At 40.1% G+C, this 22,307-nt stretch overlaps 1 protein-coding gene and 1 pseudogene across 4 annotated transcripts in view; one reads left to right on the forward strand and one right to left on the reverse strand.

Moving 5' to 3' along the window:
- The window catches only part of FAM110B (family with sequence similarity 110 member B), a 78,511-nt gene that overhangs the window by 26,166 nt on the left and 30,038 nt on the right, over positions 1 to 22,307 (reverse strand). The window lies entirely within an intron of this gene.
- On the forward strand, positions 9,419 to 9,939 carry LOC129485738 (large ribosomal subunit protein uL24-like; annotated as a pseudogene).

Genomic DNA, 22,307 nt, shown 5'->3' on the forward strand with positions numbered 1-22,307 from the left:
ATGGCAGTGAGGCAAGCCCTCACACCACCTGCCACCTCTGCCAGCACCCAGGGGGTCCTTGGCAGGCGGGAGCAGTTTGACAGCAGGAGGACTAGGGGAAAGGGAGCCTTCAGGGGGTGGGACCTTTATGAGAGCTAAGTCAAGGAGCAGGACATAGGATGCTTTCCAGAAAGGAATTATTTTTCCCTCTGAAGAAACCGATCAGCCCTAGGAAGGTATGATCTGGGGGAGATGCCTGCTGAAGTTAGGGGTTCTAATTTGGAGAAAGTCAGTTCTGCATGTGATTTCATACAGCACACTCCATCATCAGCAACTCCCACCTCCACACTGAGATTCCACTCTGAGTTTTAGGAACTCCCTTTTAAATGGTAATGGGCAGCCAATCCTCTAACATGAAAGGCAGAGACTAGTCAAATAATCAAACAGAACAAAAGCGACCTGAAGGAAAACAAGATATGCAAAGAGACATTTGCAGAGAACTTCAAAAGGCCTAGGAAATGAAATAGAGAAAAACGTGAAGTTAGTGAAGCCCTAAAATAAAAAGCAAACACACTTAAGAAACCCAACAACAGAAAAAGGCAAAAATAAGCTTTGGAAATTAAATATATAATTAAAATTTAAAGATTCAATAGGTGGGCTTGAAGAAATATTAAGGAAGTGTCCTAGAAAGTAAAATGACAAAAGTTAGAAAACAGGAAAGAAAAGATAATAAAAATTAGAGGATCCATCCCAGCAGACGCAGTAAGCGAGCAATAACAATTATAAGCAAGGGTAACAGAAGATGTTGAAGGGGAGAAATTGCTTAATAAATAATATTAAAAATTAATCAGATGAAGGGATACAAGTACTTCTAAGGCCGGAATATCTAGAGAATAAAGAAACAAAAAATCCACAGTAAGGCAAGTTTCTGTAAAATTCCAGAGCACCAGAGACAAAGAGAGGATCTTAAAAGCTTCTAGAGAAAAATCAGGGCACATTCAGGAATCAAAATGGTGCTGTACTTAAAAAGAGCACTTAATGTCTTCAAAATTGAGGGAAATTATTTTTAAGAGATAATAATCATTAACCTACAGTTTTATGCTTAGAGAATCCTTCTTCAAGCAGAAGGATAGAATAAAGATACTTGTAGATATGCAGAGATTCAAAAATATACTTTCCAGGCCCCTTTACTTAGGAGACTTACAGAGGGTGTGCTTCAGTAAGGTGAGAGAATAAACCTACAAAGAAAAAGATATGAGATCCAAGAAAAGAGGGGATTCCATCCAGAAGGTCAGCCAAAGGCGGTTCCCACATTCTGTTGATAAGTCACAGCACAGCAGCTGTTGGAACCGCTTAGAGGGCAACTGGCCCTGAAATGACCCTGCAATAGAGATCCAGGAAAGAGGTCTGTATGAGCACACGTGAAATACTATTCAAAGGCATATGGCAGGAATGCTGGAACATTTGAGAAAATAATCTGACTCCAGGTACGTTAGAAAATATGGCGATAGACAAAAAGGAGGTCATTAACTCTATAAAAAGAGGACTTTGTCTAAAGAGGCATGGTTAAAGGACACTACGCAGAATGTGTAGCTATATTACATTGTCATAATAAAATTAACTTAAAAACTAAACTAATTACGAAGACTCCCACCTTTATATAATTTCTGCCATCTGGCATATTCCCTGGGCAATTCAAGGGGAAAGACAAATACAAAATGAGTTTAAAACATTCCTACAGGTTTCCCATACAGAACAGAGTAAATTTCATAGATTCAAAACTTACTAAATGAAGCATTCTCACATGGATGCTTGGAATCTGGAAAACTAAGAGTGACTGAAACCCAAATACTTTACTTTGATGAGCTCTACTAGACTTCTGAGACCCACAAGAGAATACATCAAAAGCATTATTATGCTGTTCTATCAGTAAGACCATTGAAGCTGCATCCATAGTGGTGCATGTGGACAACAGAGATCAATGGGCCTCTGGCTTCCCTGTTTGCATGGCACCTCCCCAGACCTAGCAGCCACACAGCATCTGAAGGCTCATCATGCCTCATCCTATTACAGTGCTGATTTTTCTGCATGAACTTGCCACTGACTAAAATCTACATTTACTGTCTGTCTCCTGCACTGGAACTAAGCAAGCTCCAGAGGACATCACTGCATCTGTTATTCACCCTTACATCCCTTTATATTCAAATATTTAAATGACTGAAAGAACAAAGGGTGTAACTGAAGGGGAGTGGCATGTTTCTCCCACGTTTCTTATGAGGACACTCCACCTTGCTTGGATGTTGGCTGTGGGAGGGAATGGGCCTCAGGGGATTCTGATGCCAGCCCCAACCCCGCCAGGCTTTTCAATAACTATCACCTATTCCCCCAGTCTTCCATCTAGCGTAGTTACATCCATTCTTGTTTCTCCACCTTGGGAATTTCATGGATCCCAGAGGCATGTACTTTAAATGAGGGAATCTTTAGAACACAACTCTTGGGTAATAAATCAAAACCTCAACAATACGGGCTGACAGTCCCACCCTCGGAGCTCTTATTCTTATCTGCAGTGGAGGGTAGCCACTTCTGGGATGGGATCCAGCAATCCATAAGCTCGTGTTCCAACACAAAAAAAAATTACACAGAAAGATGTTCACCTGTTGAAATACCAGAGGTACTTCCTGAAATGCCCTGCCTGGAATTTCTCCAGGTAGATAACGGCTGTTGGTGGAGTTATTCTCTTATTCCTACATTCTCCATTATTCCTCAGTATGCTACAGTCTACAGGATAATTCAGATGAGAGGGGCTAGATCAGGAAGATGAAAAAGTGGATAATTCAGTGGATAATTCAGATGAGAGGGGCTAGATCACGAAGCTGAAAAACCCTCTTTCTACATAAAGAGGGATTCCTAAAGCAATCTCATTAAGAAAACTGTACGCTGTGGACCAGGTATTTGAAATAATAAAAAAAAATTATGTGCAAACATAGTTTGCCTATCTTCTTTAAATATGCTCCAGCCACGTGGTTCATATTTCCTCACCCTAGGTAGAAACCATGTGCCCTTGAGGAAGGTGTCCTCAGAGTCACTAAGTCCACGACACGATTCTGGGATGTACAAATGTTGACTGAAAGTATGAATTTGGAAGTCAGACCAACCTTGGCTTGGCCCTGGGCTCTGTGGCTTACTGGCTACATTTCCCAGAAGCAGGTTATTTACCCAAACCTGAGTCTTGGTTTTCTCAATAGTAAAAGAGCAATGATAACAACCAACCTTACCAGATTGTTGAGGATGTAGAATGAGATAACCTGCACAGAGCGCTTAGCAGCATACCAGGTGCAGTCAGTACCAAAGAACTGCAACAAGCAGAGTGGTCACCTACTCTCTTTCCACAGGCCAGCCTGGGAAGCAGTACAACCCTGAAGAATCTCTGCAGACAGGTCAGTGGGAAGAACTAAAGCTATCAGAGGGGTCGGGATATATCCTACAGTGATTGCAACAAGACTATAAGTACCCTTGCCAGTTAGAACCAAGTTATTTGGAATGTAACATCTTCAGTCACAATGATAAATTTACACACCACTATCTCCCCCTAGTGTGGTCTGAATGTGTCCCCCACAAAATTCACATGTTGAAGCCCAACCCCCAGTGCAATAGTATTAAAAAGTGTAGCCTTTAGGTGGTGATTAGGTCATGAGGGCATCGGTCTCATGAATGGGATTAGTGCCCTTTTATAAAAGAGGCTTATGGGGGTGTGCTTGTCCCTTCCACCATGCGAGGACACAGCAAGAAGTCACCACCTGTGGGGAAGGAGCCCTCACCAGACACCAAATCTGCTGGTGTCTTCAACTTGGACTTTCCAGCCTTCAGAACTGAGCAAATAAACTTCTGCTGTTTACAAATTACCCAGTCCAAGGTATTTTGTTACAGCGGCTCAAACTAAGTTACCCTCTAAACTCAAATTAAGAGAAAATCAGTTATGAGGGGAGAAAACGGGGGGCATGCACACAAACTTTCTTCAGGAATGCTGCCTGCTTTGGGTTGGCTCCATTCTGGTTTTCAGTCCAGCCACCTCGAGTAAGGCGCAAGTGAACAGGTACTTTTCAGAGTATTTGTTTTTTGGTTTCTAAAGGATGCCATTATCTCATTTCTTCAGAAAATCATGAATAGTTTTAGTTCTGAATGTTTAAAGTAATATATAAGAATGATGGCTGTAGGCAATGTTAAAACAAGAATCTAGAACTGAGACTGTAAGGCCAGCAGCACGAATATGGTTGAGTGGCTTTTTAAACTTATCATTAGGAGGACTGCTATCTGTTTCAGGGAAACAGTGTTCCCCAGGCTGCACCAAAATAACATCTGAAGTTATATTGCTAAGAATGAGGTACTTTTCAAACTGTGCTTTTATGGTTTCAATAGGGGATTTTTGGAGTTTTTAATCCGTAAGTGGCCTGGAAGATGCTCACAACTGAGGCTGCTACAAGGTGCTGCTGCTTTGTAACTAAAAGTGTGAATGCACTGAAGGTAAACAGTCTCCTTAGTGCAGACACTTTGGAAGCAGCAGCAGCTCAGCGCCAGGTACCACACTCCACCCGCCTTAGAGTAAGCATCTGCAATTAAGCTTTCTACTTAAGCTAGTCTGAAGAAACTTCCCGCTGCTAGTCTTCCGGTAAGCACCCAGACCCAACCTGAAATTTGGTCGCCGCTACCCCCTTCAAAAAAGATAACCCGTTTTGGGATGGGAAGAGTGAAATTCAAATGTCCTGGAATGCGGCTAGTTTCCATTCTCATGGTTAGTAAATCTGCAGAGCTTTCTGGCTCTTGAGACCTGACTGAGGCTTAATCCCTGGCTGTATCAATCTGCATTGGTATTTCCAGGACAGACCATGCTCATTCATCAAATGTCTGGAAAGTAATGTCACAGAACAAGGTCAGTGGAGAGAGGAGAAATAAGAGAAGAAATATATTGAATTGGGTCCCTTGGGATTACGGAAATAGCATTATTATCAATAAAGAAATTAATGACAATGGGGTAAACATTTTTAAAACTTAAAGCTAAACTTAAAGCTAATGACATTTGTGAGCACAGGATTTATCTGTTTCACATCCAAAGATGTTACTCTAGAATCTTTCTGATACTTTCTGGAAGCTGATTTGACAGTATTGTATAATTATTTATAAAGATAGATACTTTTAATTTAAATTTTAAACATGCTGTCCTGTATTTAATGTCCGTTAGTTTTCTGAAAGAGTTTAACAGAGAACTAAGTCTCCACTCTACTAAGTTAAATGCAAATTAAATAAACAAATTGCAAAAATGCCTTCTGGTTATAGACTATGTTTATTTATATACATATTCATTAGGCACATACTACATAATAATAATGATTATAGAAATAGCACTCAGACTGTGCTTACTATGTGCCAGAACCACTCTAAGGCATTTTGCAAATATGAACATATTAACTCTTAACAATGACTCTATGAGACAGGGGCTATTACTTCTCTTCATTTTACAAATGAAGAAAATGAGGCCCAAAGATGCTAAGGCGTCCAATACTTTACCCAGGAAAACCCTCGCTCTACCTTAGCTAGAGAGAGATGGAGTTGGAATTTGAACAAGGCAGGCTGGCTCCACTATAGATGCTTCTCATGACTACCATGTGGCCAAGGAAGAAATTGAGGTGCTGAGAGGTTAAAGCCTCCCCCAAATTTGCCATCCCCACTTTTGGCAGTAGTTCTGTTGCTCTGTGCTTATGTATCAAAGCTGAGGTTTCTGAAGCTTTTTCTGCAGAGTTTTCTTCTGGCTCTTTTCTCGAATACTGGTTCATGGATCATCCCACTGGGGCGTAAATTAGAATAAAGTACTCTGTTTTTATATCTGTGTCCAGCTGCCATCAAGAAAGCACCACATCGAATCACATCAACCGTTCTCAGGTAGAGTTCAGCTAGCTTCCGCTTTATTAGACTCAGAGAAAAATACCTCACTGAGATTCCCTAATTGGTTTACCTAATACTGATTTTTCCCTCACATCAGTTAAGGGATTCTGGACAGAGCGGCACAAAAATGCTATAAAATAAACCTGCCACAACAGAGGCTCTTTGCTTTCAGCCATCCCATCAGATCCTGAGATATGCACTCACCTTCTCACTTGCTTTTCTTTAGGTCTTGAGGGAGCAGCTAGGCTTACACTCCTGGAGGCAGCCCCCAAATGCTGTGTGCATCACGTTAAGAAGCTCGAAATGGTTTCGAGTTAGCAAACCATTCCTGATGCTCTACAATCCGTTCTCCAGCCTCAAGAATTGAGAATTATAAGCCTTGAATGGAATACATTCTGGACAAAACAAATAAGGTAATTTACTTGCCTTTTTTAAAATCTCTTCCTGGAAACTGAATGTTCATTCATTTATAATCTCTTGGTTTACTATTATGACACATTCAAGTTTCAGTGCCTGGGAGAAATAGGACTCCCAAGAACTTCAAAATAGGCTTATTCCACAGATGTATTACAGAAGATTTAAAAGTATTACGAAATATATCTGGTCTGAATATTAGGGTTGGCATATTTGTATATGAAATAGGTGGGTTAGCTCCTTCTTTATTCAGGCATTGTTCTATCTGCCAAATAAGAAAAGCCTGATTGAAAAGGGGATATCTGAGCAAAGTTATGAAGGAGGTAAAGGAGTAACCACAGAGATGCTAGTGGAAAGACAAGTGCAGAGGCCTGGAGGACAGGTGCGGCTGGCATGGGAGGAAGGAGGTGGAGAGATAATGGACACAACCTGTCAAGGACCATGGCTGTCTTCAAGGAGAATGGGACTCTACTGTGAGGTTTTGCGCCCAGGAGAGAGGGCTCAGACTCACGGGTTAGAGGGAGCTTTCTGAATGCTCTGTTGGGAAAAGACTGAAGGAGGGAAGAACAGAAGCAGGAACCAGTTAACAGGCTACTGCAATGATCCGAGGGGTTTGAACCATGATGGCAGTGGTGAAAGCTGGTTGTTTTCTGAATATATTTTAAAAGTGCAGCCAACTGATTACCAGGCATGTATGTATGTATGTATGTATGTATGTATGTCTTCCATACTAGTATTTAAGCAGTCTTGATCTGTTTTGTGTTCTGCATTCCCAGGGCCTAAAACAGGACCTGGTACACAGAGTTTACAAATATCCTGTTAAATAAGTGAACGAACTGGCCAGGGTTCAAAGTGCTTCTAAGTGGCTGAGCTGGGATTCCAATCTGGGCCTTTCTCTGGCTTCCAAATCCCAGATTATCATCACTATGCTATTCTACCTCTGCTAACACTACTTTTTATCAGGAATAAAGTTTTTTCCTAGCCTAAGTTATACTCAGCATAATACATTTCTCAACACCAGAATAAGGTACACTGTATCACTAGCCATCTGCTATACAGTACTGATGTCTGGAAGATAAAGGCCAGGGATGGGCAAAAGTCCCAAGGTGCTCTTACATACTTCAAGACTCTGCTGTAATCCCAGCACTACGGGAGGCCAAGGTAGGCAGATCACCTGATGTCATGAGTTCGAGACCAACATGGCCAACATGGTGAAACCCCATCTCTACTAAAAATACAAAAATTAGCCAGGCATGGTGGCATGTGCCTGAAGTCCCAGCTACTTGGGAGGCTGAGGCACGAGAATCGATTCAACCTGGGACGAGGAGGTTGCAGTGAGCCGAGATCGTGCCACTGTACTCCAGCCTGGGCGACAAAGTGAGGCTCTGTCTCCAAAAAATTAAAAAAATAAAAAATAAAAAAATGACTCAGGCTCTGCTTTTGACTAGTGTGTGTGTGTTTGTGTGTATGTCTGTGCACACGTGTGCTTACGTCCACCTGTGCTGTGTACAGAATTCGTTGTCTGGGGAAGATGGTGTATTAATAGTATTCTTTAGTTAGACAAAGTATATGGAAGAGGAATTACTTTTTGTCGTCCTAAAGAAAAGGAAAACTGAGCCAGGAAAGTAGTCTTTAAGAAATTGGCCAGGGTGGGGCATGGGGGTGGGTACAAGCCGATGAGCAATGAAATATTCTGGAAAAGAGTGTTAGTCAAGATGAGTCACATATTCTGAGGAAAGTGGATTTGCCTAGAATTTACAGTGATCCAACTACTAACTAAGAAAAAAAAAAACTTTCCAATAGAGAGGACTGGTGACCCCAAAGCGCTCGAGAATTCTAGTGGTCTGACTCCAGTGAAGACCATCTCCCTTGCTGCCTTTCATCAGAGGACAACACAACACAGGGCTGAGATAACTTGCTGGGTTTAAATACTGTATGTAACTAGCTGAATGTTCTTCAGCAGCTACTCAAATTCTCTTGGTCTCAGTTTCCTCATCTGCAAAAAGAGATGAAATATTATTCCTCTCCTAGGATTATTAAGTCAGGATTAAATGAATCTCCACACGGGACCCATTTAGAACAGGGCCTAGTGCTCACATTGATAGCTGACACTTATTCAACCCTTGTACCTTCACCTCGTGGTTTGGTCTCTCACCTTGTTGCCAGCAAAGATATCTAAATCCTCCCCAACTTGTTCAGGTAATTAAGAAGGGAACTCGCCTGTCAGTGTTTGAATACAGAAAAAGAAGCCTTGCATAGAATGCCTGGGATTCAAGAGAGGTGAACTTGGAGCAGCAATTTCAAGATCACAAAGCTACTGAGGTCAGCATGAGGCTGGCTGAGACGATGACGCCCTGGGTAGGGTGAATGCACTTGGGAAAGCCAGTATAGATTTCTGAGTGTTATATAACTACAGCTTTTAAAGAAAATTCTGAGAATTCATGGAAGTATATTATCTGTTCTTATATCATTACCAGAAAAAATAACTATTTAATATAAATCTATTTGACTATTGAGGAATAGCAACTGTGGCTTCTAGTAGTAACCCTCTCAGACCAGACCAGTACAAGCCCTCCCCATGGACAAGAGACAAGTCATGGACAGATCTATCAACACTTCTGATTCTGTTTCACATCATAGCAATAGCTGGAAAAATAGTATCTCCCTCCACAAATATTAGCCCTTGAGTGATTATTCTTTCTCTTAAGAGAGAGGGCATGCTCATTAAAGACCCAGAGGTTAAGCTAGAGTAAACCTATCAAATGTGCAGATGACAATGGCAGGGCAGTCAGTTACTTTAAAACACAGATTACCAAAATAAAGGGACAAGGGACAGTAAGTGAGCATAAGACTTTTAAGGCCCGATGTAATACCAAGAAGTCACTTATACTCTCCTTTGCCATTTATCTTCTTTCTTTGCTTTACGAAGTTTTAGCTAAGACATAAATCTAAACAATTACAGAAATGAAAACCTATGAAGTACCATTAAAAATCTGTGCCCAGCAAACACTTCTTTATTAATGAATCATTTCCAGTCAGAGATTTATTTCTTTATCACTGTGGTCTGAATGTGTGCCCCCCAATTCGTATGTTGAAACCTCATCCTCAATGTGATAGTATTAAGAGGAAGAATGTCTTCCCTTTTGTGGCTATCACTGAAGTGGTAGTGGCCAAAACGAAGTTTAATCCCTTTGTGACTTTTGATTGAAGCAAGAACCACAAAATGGCATTTCAAGGCACCTTTCCACATTCACAGGAAGATTACGTCTTCCCCTCTTTCCAAAGAGCTGACACAGAAGTACAATGTTTGATCCATGCTCATCTGAAAGGATGATGAAGTTCAGGCTGTGTGAGGACACTATAAATGTCAGCAAACTGGCAAAGCAGTCCAGGTTTACAGGAAGAAATGTGTCATCTACACTGAGCAGGTGCAGTGGGAAAAGGCTAATGGCACAACTGTCCACATGGGCATTCACTCCAGCTGTTACTTCTAGACTAAAAGTGAACACAGACCAAAGAAAGATCCTTGGACAGAAAGTCAAATCTCATCAAGCAGGCAAGAGAAAGGGCAAACACAAGGAAGAAACAATTGAAAAGATGCAGACATAAAGTAATCATATGTAGAATTTTCATTATAAACTGGTAAAATGAAAAAACAAGGCAAGATCTTTGGGAGGTGATTAAATCATGAGGGCAGAGCACCCCCATGAATGGGAATGGTGCCCTTGTAAGGGGCTGAAAAGAGTTCTTCCCTTCCATGACTTGAGGATGCAGTGAAAAGATGTCCATCTGTGAGCCCAGAAGTGCGGGTTCACTAGACACCAAATCTGTTGGCATCCTGGTCTTGGACTTCCCAGCCTCCAGAACTGCGGGAAATAAATGTCTGTAGTTTAAGCTACTGAAGGGTATGGTATTTTGTTACAGCAGCACTTAAGTCCTTAGTCCTTAAGTCCTTAGCCCTTAGTCCTTATGTGGACTGAGACACTTACTATGCAGAAAACTTTAAAAGATCCCTTAAAAACATAAAACCAGATATATTTCCTTTGGGAATCTTAAGAATATATTGTTTAAAAAAGTCGCTCCCAGAGGCTATTAATGAGAACCAGCACTCATCTGGAACAGGACCAGATGGGGCCAAGCTATATTCCAACAAAGTGGGGTGACAAACCCCAGGAGAGCCCAGGGGTGTGGCCCAGTGGACCCTCAATCTGTGAAACTGACTTGATTGAATATTGTTTGTTCATTATAGTAATTCATACATTTAATGTTAAGAAAAATATTGGACAAACATATGCTCAAGGTAAAGATTGCAATGACTCAGACTTCAGAAGTCTTGCTTTATACAAGGGGCCGTACGTGATTTTTCAAACAAATGTGAAGTGGAACATATTTGTAACAATTATTAGGTAAACTGTTGATGTGAAGATACTAATTTATTTTTATTTTTAAGAAACGGAGTCTTACTCTGTCACCCAGGCTGGAGTGCAGTGGCTCAATCTTGGCTCACTGCAACCTCCGCCTTTCAAGCGATTCTCCTGCCTCAGCTTCCCAAGTAGATGGAACTAAAAGTGTGCACCATCACGCCCAGCTAATTTTTGTATTTTTTTAGTACAGACGGGGTTTCACTATATGTTGGCCAGGCTAGTCTCAAATCCCGACCTGAGGTGATCTGCCCACCTTGGCCTCCCAAAGTGCTGGGACTACAGGCATGAGCCACCATGCCCAGCCAAAAGCACTAATTTTAAACTTTAATATTGTTATAATTGTAAACTGTACTAAAAACAACCCAAAAAACTTTTGTCTTTTTTTAACCAGTGGCCTTTTGCTTGAAGTGTAACTAACCCAAACTATGAATATATGTGGGTGAATTTATTTCACTTATATCAGTTAAGTAAGGTATGGAAAGTACCTAGCCCAATGCCAGGCACAAACTAGGTGTGAAGCGAATGGGTAAGAGAATACAGCATTAATTCTTCGATTACTTCCTATGGTCAGAGAAGGAGGGGTTTGCACACACGTGGGGGACCTAGAAAATAGCAGCTTATGTCTTTTCACTCACTCACTGTTTATGTAACGATGGAAACTGTTTAAATCAGCATTGCTGATGGAATCTTTTAAAAGTAGTTTTTTTTTCTTTTTTTAAATTAAAAAGTAGTTTATATATTTACATGTCTTCATTTATTGATGATTCACGGCTGCTATCTTAACTACTATAATACACATAAACACCTTCTGTAGATGTCTAATGTTTTAGATTTCCAGTGTTTCACATGGAACCAGGCTGCTAGCTATTAATGTCTTGCCATTATTCAAAGTCCAGAAGTTCCCCAACCTCTCACAATTATTTCTATTTATAATCTACTTCACAATTCCTGCTTTGAATCTACTGAGTTTAAAAAACAGACAACGAAATTTTAAAAATTCACAGGAATATAAGCCAAAAATAAAGTATGAGTGAAAATTTAGGAGTGAAGTGCATACTTTCATACCCATCACATGGAGGGCGATTTTCTGAGCTCAGAATTATTTTTCAAATATACAGGCAGATGAGGGTGGGGGCTGGTACAAAATAAATGTATGTATTTGGAAGTTTGCTTTATGTTTGGGAAAAAAGATTCACAGGCTTGTACATAAATACAAAACATACAATTATTTTTATAAGGATTAATTCATTCATATTATTCTGAAGTCCAATATTTTTCTTAGCATTAAATGTATGAATTACTATAATGAACAAACAATATTCAATCAAGTCAGTTTCACAGATTTAAAAATAATGCTATCTTGAGGAAAGTATAGTTCCAAAATAACATTTAGAAGACTTTATGTTTGGCTTGTAATTTGGAATCTATGCTCCTATAACACCTTTCATAGCTATTTAAAGACAAACTTCTATATTTAAGAAGTAATGGCCAATAATATTTCCCCTTCTGTGTCTCTCCTTGAGGTATTTAGCACAATGTCATATCATTGTTCAAATGACAAATTAAATGCCTGTAATTGTAGATATAAATAATTACAAATATTATAAATGGCTACACCCTGTTGATCGACATTTGAAATAAAAAAGGAAATGTAATAGTTGACCAATAATACAGTTGAAATCAAGTTCTGAAATAATTTTTCTGGAATAAAATGTATCCTTAGCCAAGGGCTCTGATTTACGGTCAATAAAGATGATGATAAAAAGAATGCTAGCAGGTAAAGTATCTTTGAAATACTATTACTTTTACTTAAAACTTAATTAGATTTCACTATATATAATCAGTGTAATATTTTATTTTTTTCAACTATGATCCTAATACATACCTTCTGAGACATTTTAGTCATTGATTCTCCAAAGAAGAAATTTAAATTTTAAGCATCTTAACCGGTTTCTTTCCTTTTCTTCTGTACAATCTAAAATGCAGAATAACATCCTGTATTTATATTTTCCATATAAATACAGATTTCCTTCTCCTTCTTCTAATCATAGCATTTAGTAGTACTTTCTGGTTTGGGGCAAATTACACTAATAACTACAATCCCCTACCCTCCCCAACAAATAAGTATGATAATATAATCATGTGCCTTGGAGGATTTCTTGGATAAGTAATTTTAAACAGTCCAAATATAAAAAATGAATACTAAATCAACAGCATGCTTAATCCCCACTAGCTCCAACTCAGATTACTTCTTTTGGATGGAAGCTTCAGGCCTTTGTGGTGTCCCATATCTTGGCTTTTCAGAGAATTCTGCCCTCAAAGTGTTGTTTATAGATAGTGACGGAAGAGAAGAATCATCATAGTAAACATGGAGAGTATGATGTTCCGAATTTTCATTTGTCCCTGTCGCTGAGCCACTCTACAGCTTCTGAATAAGTAAACTGAATAATCTGCAACAAACTGTTTTCTCCCATAATAAATCAGTTGCATAAAAGGGCAGGTTAACGATAGGAAGGCAGCAGGATGTTGTTTAGTCTAAGGGTCGACAATTTTGGGAGGCTGATGGCACTGGCCACCCTACAGCCTTTTGTGTTTCCGATGTCGCTGGGGATGCCTGGTGGCCCTTTGGATCCCCCGTGGGTATCCCAGGCACCTTGGCCTGTCCAGGATTCCTGGCCTCGTTTTCCTGTCTGTCCTTCTTCGGTTGTGTCAGCGGAGCACAGCTTTGGGTAGGAGTATAAGCCACAGGAACACCAACAAGCCTTCCTCCCCAGACTTTCCTCATATACTCCTAGCCAGTAACCAAAAGAAAAAAAGAAAAAAACTTGTGCAGGATCAGTATCATTGGAAACAAAATCATTTTTCTGTGCCACTAATAAAAACAGCTACTGTGCCTTTTCTTGAAGACCAAAAAGTAAGCCCTGGGGTCTTTATGAGTTCTATTTACATAGGTTCTCGTGATGGCTAGATTTGGATAGCACAAATTTATTCCTGTAAATATTATGTTAAATTTGTAAAATTGGATTTTCATCTTTCTTAAGGCTTCTGTTCTTACTCTGCAGCTAGTTGGCAATTGATTCAAACTTCCATTCATTCACTCATTGGTCCTGCAAGATAAACATTTATGTAACAAGGGCTGTGGGCCAAGTATGGGGATGCTTGGGATGGGAGTGGAAGTCATCAACAGATAAGACACATAAGAGTTCCTAGTCTAGTGTGGAAGACAGAAACGAAGTCGGCAGACAATGACACAATGTGTGATGTGCTTTAAGAGGTAAAACAGGAAAAGTGTTTCAATCCAAATTCCACTATTTACTAGCTAAGCCCAGAGCAAGGTAGTTGAGATTCTTCACCGATTAGAGTCTGTAATAAATAGGGTTGAATAGGGTTGTTGGGTGGGTTGAGACTGTGCTTGTCAAATGCCTTGTACATAAAGGGCACCCAACAAACAGGAGGAACCACAGTTGAGAATAAATTACTTCCAGAACCCAGATGAAGGAGGAATGAAGCTCCTGGGAAGTATGGGAAAGAATTCTCAACATTTTCACCATGGTTCACAACATGGAAAAGTGGGAGACAGGACAGGCCCTCTGAGCAGAAGGAACAGTCTGAGCCCAGTCATAACCCATGAATATGGGGAATTCACCACCCCCGGATGAGACAGGAGGGGCAGGAGCTGGCGCCTGAGGACTGTCATGGAGCAGGCTGTGCTCCTGGAATCATCTGGAGCTTCCAGGCCAGCCTCCAGAGCTGAGGAGACCAGGCCAGGAGGCTGGTCTACAACTTGAAGACAGGAGCAGCCTCGATCCAAGCCATCCATTTACCTGAATATGCCGGGAGGCCTCACATGGGATCTGAGCCAAAGGAGAGGTTCTGTGTGTTGTTTAAGGTCAGATCTGAAGTGAAGGCCTGCCAGCAAGTGATACCAGGCTGACTTTTTGTGCTCCTACAACCATTCTGAAGGTGTCACCCACGTCAATGCTGGCTGAGGCTCTATGTTCCTCCTTCTTCCTATTCCTGAAATTGCCCTTGTTCATAGATGAAAATAAAAACAACCGGAATTTGTGAATTAGCAAAGGATCTTCAAAATCAACATTTTTGAGTTTTTCCTTGACCATCACTGGCAGCTTGTTGCTCAATCATTCCTTATAGTAATCTTCATCTCAGGCTCAGACAAAATGTTTTGGAGTAAGAACTCTTAAGTTTTTCTTTGTAAAGCTGATGAACATGAAGGATAAAATATATTACATGAAAAACTTCATATAAATTCATGTATAAGAAGGGCCCTCTTTCCCTGGAAGAACAAATTCAACTAGTTTCTCTGCTACACAATGGATTGGGACGTTACATTAATAAAAAATTAGAAAGACTAGTGGGTAAAATCAAACTTCCCACTCTCAGATTTACTGTGAGCTATGTTTAAATCAGCTTCATTCCCTGGACATGATGAAACCAATATTTAAAAGCACAAATGTTCCCCAAACAAGGCTTTTCATTACTGTATGTAACCAAGCATGTTGTCAGAATGAGGCCCCTCAGAGCACAGCATAATGATGTGGTATCCACCATGGGCATGCTGGGGGCACCAGGAACACTCTCCAAAACTGTAATCAGGGTTCCTTTCTCTTACACAGACCATAGCACAGGATCTGATGCATTAAAAATAATCCAGAGGCTCTTATTATTATGCATTATACAAACATCTTTCAAAACCACCAATTTTGAGGTTTTAAATTATAGGTACTTATTACAGGGTTGAATGACACAAGACAGTTTCAATTATTTTAGACTTTTAAAAATCAAAACATTCTGCATGCATACTACAAAATACACAATAAATCCCACAGCTTGTTGACTTAAACGAGCAAACAAGACTATATTTTTCATGCCCAAGAGACTAGAACTGTCACTAAAACTTGCTATGAATAATGCAGTGGCTCGGCTGTTTGCTGATGAAGAATCCCGGTGGGCCTTCTTTTAAAATGAAAAGAACAACAATAACAACAACAAACAACTTTAATGTTACAAAAATATTTCACTAAAAGTACCACAGAAACGTGATTCTGAATATTTAATTTCAGGACTTTTTGAAAATTAAAAGTAGCAAATATTAGAAAGTCGAGTTCTGTAATCACTAAGGCATCTATTACTACATAAATTGCCTTTAACAGGCTAGGAAACTATTGATAATATTGAGAATGTGTTAACTAATTTTTCAGTAATATAAAATCCAGATGGCAACAGTAGTGGTTTGATTACTTTTTTTTACTACCACCAGTTCCTGCTTTGTGAGGTTATGACTGTACAAATAACCATATAACCCAAAACCATGCAATGAGTACTTAATAATCAATGGCAAAAATTATGACTCTTCTGTGGCCTTTTAAAATTTTTTGTCAAAGCGTTAAAACTCGCTTATCGTCAGTTATAAATGTGAAGGGAAATGAACACTGTAAAACAGTAACTGACAACATAAACACACTGAGGTTTTAGACTCTCAGTCTTTCAGTTTTAAAAATGTGTCAGGAGTATTCTGAATGGTGTGTGACTTCATCTCATCACACAGCATACAGTGTGGCGTGAGCATCTTTTTTATGGTTTGGCTAACTGCCCTTTGTAAGTTTCGGTCAGCTTCCAACATTTTACCCTTTGTGCTTTCTGAGAACTCCTTTAATGTAAAGCTTTTTGATGACATCACTTCCTCTGGGATATCTTTATCCTGTCAAAACCCCATTCCTCATTTATGCTGATAAGTCTGCCTTCCCTGGGTTCCCGTCGACCTATCTAGAGTCTCCTCCTAGATCGCCAGCAGTGTCAACATCCCCACATCAGCTATTTCTTCTACACATGCTTGATTCTAATTTGACTGCCACTTTTCATTGCCCTGCTGTGTTTCCATCTTTGTTGACTAATTCCATCTTTTAAATCTATTTTTGTAAAATTGCACATGAGTTATCACTATTGGTGGGGAGGCAACACAAGGACAACCTTTCCTGTCTGTGTGAAAACTGAATAATAAATGTGCACAGAACTATCACCAGCAGACATGGAAAGAAGGGGCATGATTGGTCATTGATCATGATGAGCACCTGCTATTTACAGAGTGATTTGGGGAATGAAGACCTAACTATGTGGTTTGCACTCTATTTAATTACAGTTAATACACTATGGTAACTAAGATTTCAACTGTGATGTTGGGGAACTGGTTTTATTTAACTAAAATACGGGAATTGAAATTAATGCAGATTGAAACCATGCAAAGTGAAAAGTAGTGATTGGATGGAATTCAAATTCACTAGACACTTTTGTTCTAATTCAATGGACTACAACAGTGTATTTATTTATACTGGGGCAACAGTGAGATTCCCAAGCTTTGCATAAACATTCAAAGTTGAAAAAGGCATCTGAATACTGGAAAAATAAAAAGTTCTAAAAAATAAATCACCTGTTCTTTTTAAAAAATTCATTCAGGCCGGGTGCAGTGGCTCACGCCTGTAATTCCAGCACTTTGGGAGGCTGAGGTGGGCGGATCACGAGGTCTGGAGATTGAGACCATCCTGGCTAACACGGTGAAACCCCGTCTCTACTAAAAATACAAAAAATGAGCCGGGTGTGGTGGCAGGCGCCTGTAGTCCCAGCTACTAGGGAGGCTGAGGAAGGAGAATGGCGTGAACCCCGGGGGGCGGAGCCTGCAGTGAACCGAGATCACGCCACTGCACTCCAACCTGGGCGACAGCAAGACTCCGTCTCAAAAAAAAAAAAAAGAACTGCTACTACAGAAATCTACCACCTAATACATGTCAATAATACAATGTGGCTGATGCAAAGTTACTCAGTTAAAATTCAACATTTATTTCCAAGAGAAGGTGGACTTCTGGTTTTCTCCATTAACGAAGTGTTTTTCTATCCTTTAAGAAATCGCTGAGTCATGTCATTGGAGAAACTTTTTGAAATAGTACTTGAAGCAATGTATCTGTATTCTGATTGGTTGTATTCATATATAAAAACACGATTTCAAACATTTAAAGAACAGCATAGAAGGCAATCAGATATGATGACTTTTTGAAAATGTCTATCACATATAAGTTAAGAATAGCAGTAATATTGCGGGGAGTACTTGTTTCAAAACTCGTTAAGTACTGTCTTAATAACGTAGATGGCTGCAAGCATGTTACTACAGGTCAACTTTTTAATATTTACAATTTATTTCATATGTAATAAAAATCTACAATCACTATTTTTTAATCCAGTCCCATTTTACTCCCAGCCTTTCCTTCCACTCCCAGGTACAAAGAGATTGAGCAAGCAAATGGCCCATATATAAAAAGATATGGCCGGGCGCGGTGGCTCACGCTTGTAATCCCAGCACTTTGGGAGGCCGAGGCGGGCGGATCACGAGGTCAGGAGATCGAGACCACGGTGAAACTCCGCCTCTACTAAAAATACAAAAAATTAGCCGGGTGTGGTGGCGGGCGCCTGTAGTCCCAGCTACTCGGAGAGGCTGAGGCAGGAGAATGGCGTGAACCTGGGAGGCGGAGCTTGCAGTGAGCCGAGATCGTGCCACTGCACTCCAGCCTGGGTGACAGAGCGAGACTCCGTCTCAAAAAAAAAAAAAAAAAAAAAGATATATTTAGATTTCATTTTTATTTGTAGTTTCAATAGGTAATTTTCTACCTTGTCTTGGGATCTTGGCTGCTCTCAGGTGCTCTGCAAACCTCTTTATTAGATTTCCTTAAAATTGGCTGCAGATGAGGTTGAAAATGCTTTGTTGCAATTCTTGGAGAAGAACAGGTGGAACTATAGTGTCCCTTTCAACCACAGGATTCCATATTACATTGCCAGGAAACATCTTATCCAATCAATGTGTTTCTTAAGTTGACAGGTAAATCTTTAAGGACTACAGTTGCAGAAAAATCAAAGCATGAAATACGGGTATGCAGAGAAGCAAAAGATAAGGCACTGGATGAAGAGTTAAAATATCTCCTTAGTCTTTTATTCACTCATTTGGCAAATACATAACATACATAACAGGTAAGCCCTGCTCTCAAGGCAATGAGAAGTGAATGAAAGAATGAATGACAGAGTTCCAGCTACTATGGGACTGTGCTCTAGCTGGGCAAGGCACCCAGACAATTAGATTAGAGCGTAATCAACAATGTGTCACAATTAGCAGACAGCACTATGTGAACTTCAAAAAAAGACATTAAATGAACAGTGTGGGGCTGTGGGAGGCAGGAGGAGAAGGGGCCTTCTAGAAATGGTTGTTGCCTAAATTAGATTCCGAGGGACATGAAGTTCACTTGAATCCTTATTCATATTCATATACGCTGTATGGAATGCCAGGTTAGAAAACAGGATGCGCTGGAAATGTAAAACTATTAGGACTAATTATTGTACCTTACAGCTCCTGGAAGGGGTTAAAGTAGTAAAAATGATTGCAATTTATTATCAAGGTTGACTGATATGTCTGGGAAGGGACATGTATGTTTGCTTATAGAAATACATGCCCTTCTCTACATATTGCATTCATTGACCCAAATGCATAAACCTTCCTGTACCCCCTTACAAAGTTCAGCAAATTTTAAACAAAATAGGATAGGAGTTTGTTCTGCCTTGCAAAGCTGTTTAATTCAATTGGCCTTTTTTTTTTCATAACAAGCATTGTACTTTATAATACTGCTCGTAAAAGACTGACTTTTCTAAAGCGTAAGTCTAATTGTACTACTCTCTTCTTGAACCTGTTTCATGGCTTTGAAGTTTCTAGCCTGAGTAACTGATCAGTATCCATCTTGGTTTATGGCATGGCTACTGTACCAGGAGAGATACAAGTGAGAAGTTTGTGCGCTGTGTGGAGGTGAAGATGACCAGGCCTCTCAAACAGAAGGGAAGTGGAGATGCTCCCACTGGAAACTATGAAAAAGGAGAACAGAGGCTGTACTGGGGCACCAGGAAGGGAGAATGGAGGCTGAGGGCAGTGGCAGACAAGAAAGCTCCTGCAACTCCAGCTTAGTCGTTGCGTGTGAGATACACTGTTATGGCCTAGGTGGAAATCGATTCATTTACGCAACAAAAGCAATAGACATACTAGTAATTCTTGCCCAAATAAATTCCTTTTCGTAGTCAGGAATCATACCATCTGATCTACGCTAGTTCACTACATTTAAAAATAATTATTAATCTCAATTTAGATATAATCTGAACCAAAAGTCGGACATAAGGAGTAATTTCATTGAAGATCAAATTATGTAAACAATGGCGAATCCTTTAGCATTAAAATCAAATTACACAATAAGAAAAGGTAAGTTGTAGATGGATAATTTCCCAATATTTTTGCTCTCAAACAGAAATAAATTAAGGTTTGGGGGATACCCTTTGCTGCTGCATGTTAGCTTTTCCAAGTTCTGTCAATCAGAGCTGCTCATTCTGTAACTGAGGCAGGATGACTCACTCTGAATTACACTGAAGCTGTTCCAAAGTTATTTGCAGTCTGGGTCTCTTAACATGCTTGCTCTGCTTTCATGTAAACACATTCTTGAAAAGTGTTGGCGAGGTCCCTTATCATTGTTGAATGAAAGGAAAAGTAAGATGTGATGGTCTGGAAAATAACGAAAAGTGGCATTCATATGGAAGATTTCCTTTCCCTTCAAATTTTAGATGTAGGGACTGAGCACCTTTTAAATGGCAGAAATACAAGTTGGCAAGTGCTCCAGCTCCAACTATGGCTTTTTAGTGCCTTGCCTTGGGAATAAATGAAGCATGAGCTCTGAGACTCCAGCTAAGACAGTTATCACTGCCTCATGGCTGTACTTGTAGCTTCAGAGAAATGGGTACCAAGAGGTACAAAAAATGGTGAGCCACTGGATGCCATCTGCCATTTGCAATCACGACTGTCTTAATATCTGGTGACTCAATCCACCATGACTAAATTACAGTGCAGCAGAGTACCATCAAGAAATTAATTCTTGAAACATGAAACATATTAGATTTCGGAGGAAGTCAGTTTAGAGTAGAAATCAATACAGCTGTAATTAATAAATACTTTAGTTTATTTTGATTGACGATGCATCATGGTCATGTTTTAAGAGAGAAAACAAAAAGCTATTTTTGGGTTAAAATGGAATTACTATTTGATGAAAAGTTTTAAAAAAAATGTTTAGAGAGTTCACCCGCCATCTGGGAATAACAACTGCTGGCATAAGTTTAAAAACAATTAATTTATTCTTTAAATGAAGTTAAGCTAGGATGATTAGAAATAAATGGACCCTGCAAGTACATGAACGATCAGACTGCTTTTAGGAGCTTGGCAACACACAAATGGTCAAGACTTCATTTATTAAATGCTCTCACACCAATTGTGTTTGATTTGTACTATATTTTGACCCAAACACAAGATCAAAATTGCAGATTTACAAAATCACTGCTTATTGTAAAATCAGTGAATAGACTTGGAATAGAAAACCGTTTTTTTTTTTTTGTTTTTTTTTTTGAGATGGAGTCTCACTCTGTCACCCAGGCTGGAGTGCAGTGGCACGACCTCGGCTCACTGCCAGCTCCGCCTCCCAGGTTTACGCCATTCTCCTGCCTCAGCCTCCCTAGTAACTGAGATTTCAGGTGCCCGCCACCACGCCCAGCTAATTTTTTTTTTTTTGTGTGTGTGTGTGTATGTTTTTAGTAGAGATGGGATTTCACTGTGTTAGCCAGGATGGTCTCGATCTCCTGACCTCGTGATCCACCTGTCTCGGCCTCCCAAAGTGCTGAGATTACAGGTGTGAGCCACCGTGCCCGGCCAGAAAACCAGTTTTATTGCAATGGTATGTGTTACAGGTTGAATTGGGTCTTCCAAAATTCATTCATGTAAGTTCTGACCTCCAATACCTCAGAATGCACTGTACTATAACATTCTCCATTTGGAAATAGAGTCTTTACAGATTTAATGAGTTAACAGGAGGTCATTCTGGAGTAGGCTGGGCCCCTCATCCAATAGGATGGGTGTCCTTATAAAAAGGGGCAATTTGGACACAGACACAGGGATAACACTATGTGAAGATGAAGGCAGAGATGGAGATGACACTCTCATAAGCCAAGGAACACCGAAGATGGCCAGCAAACCAGCAGAAGCTGGGAGAGGCGTGGAACAGATTCTCCCTCAGAGCCCCCAGAAGGAACCATTCCCGCTGATACCTTTATCTCACATTTCCAGTCTCCAGCACTGTGAGACAAAACATTTCTGTTGTCTCAACCACCCAGTCTGTGGCACTTTGCTAGAGCAGCCTAGAAAACTTATACAATAGGAAACATAGTCAATTGAGAACAAAACCAAAACACACCACCCTTGCTCTCTTTGAAGGAGCCCACCCAGCTTCAGAATGTATCTGATGGGAATAACTCCAGTACCCCAAATTGAGTCCATGACTTTTTTTTTTTTCAAAATCTAGAGGAAGCACCAGATTAACTCTAGGGAAGTGCCATTTCAGTGTTAATAGTTTGTGAAATATATTAATACTTACACTGTGTATTACACAGAACCAGGAGCCCAAAGTCTACAGTCTCTGA

This window comes from Symphalangus syndactylus, chromosome 7, assembly GCF_028878055.3.
Source record: "Symphalangus syndactylus isolate Jambi chromosome 7, NHGRI_mSymSyn1-v2.1_pri, whole genome shotgun sequence".
NCBI classification, from domain to species: Eukaryota; Metazoa; Chordata; class Mammalia; order Primates; family Hylobatidae; genus Symphalangus; species Symphalangus syndactylus.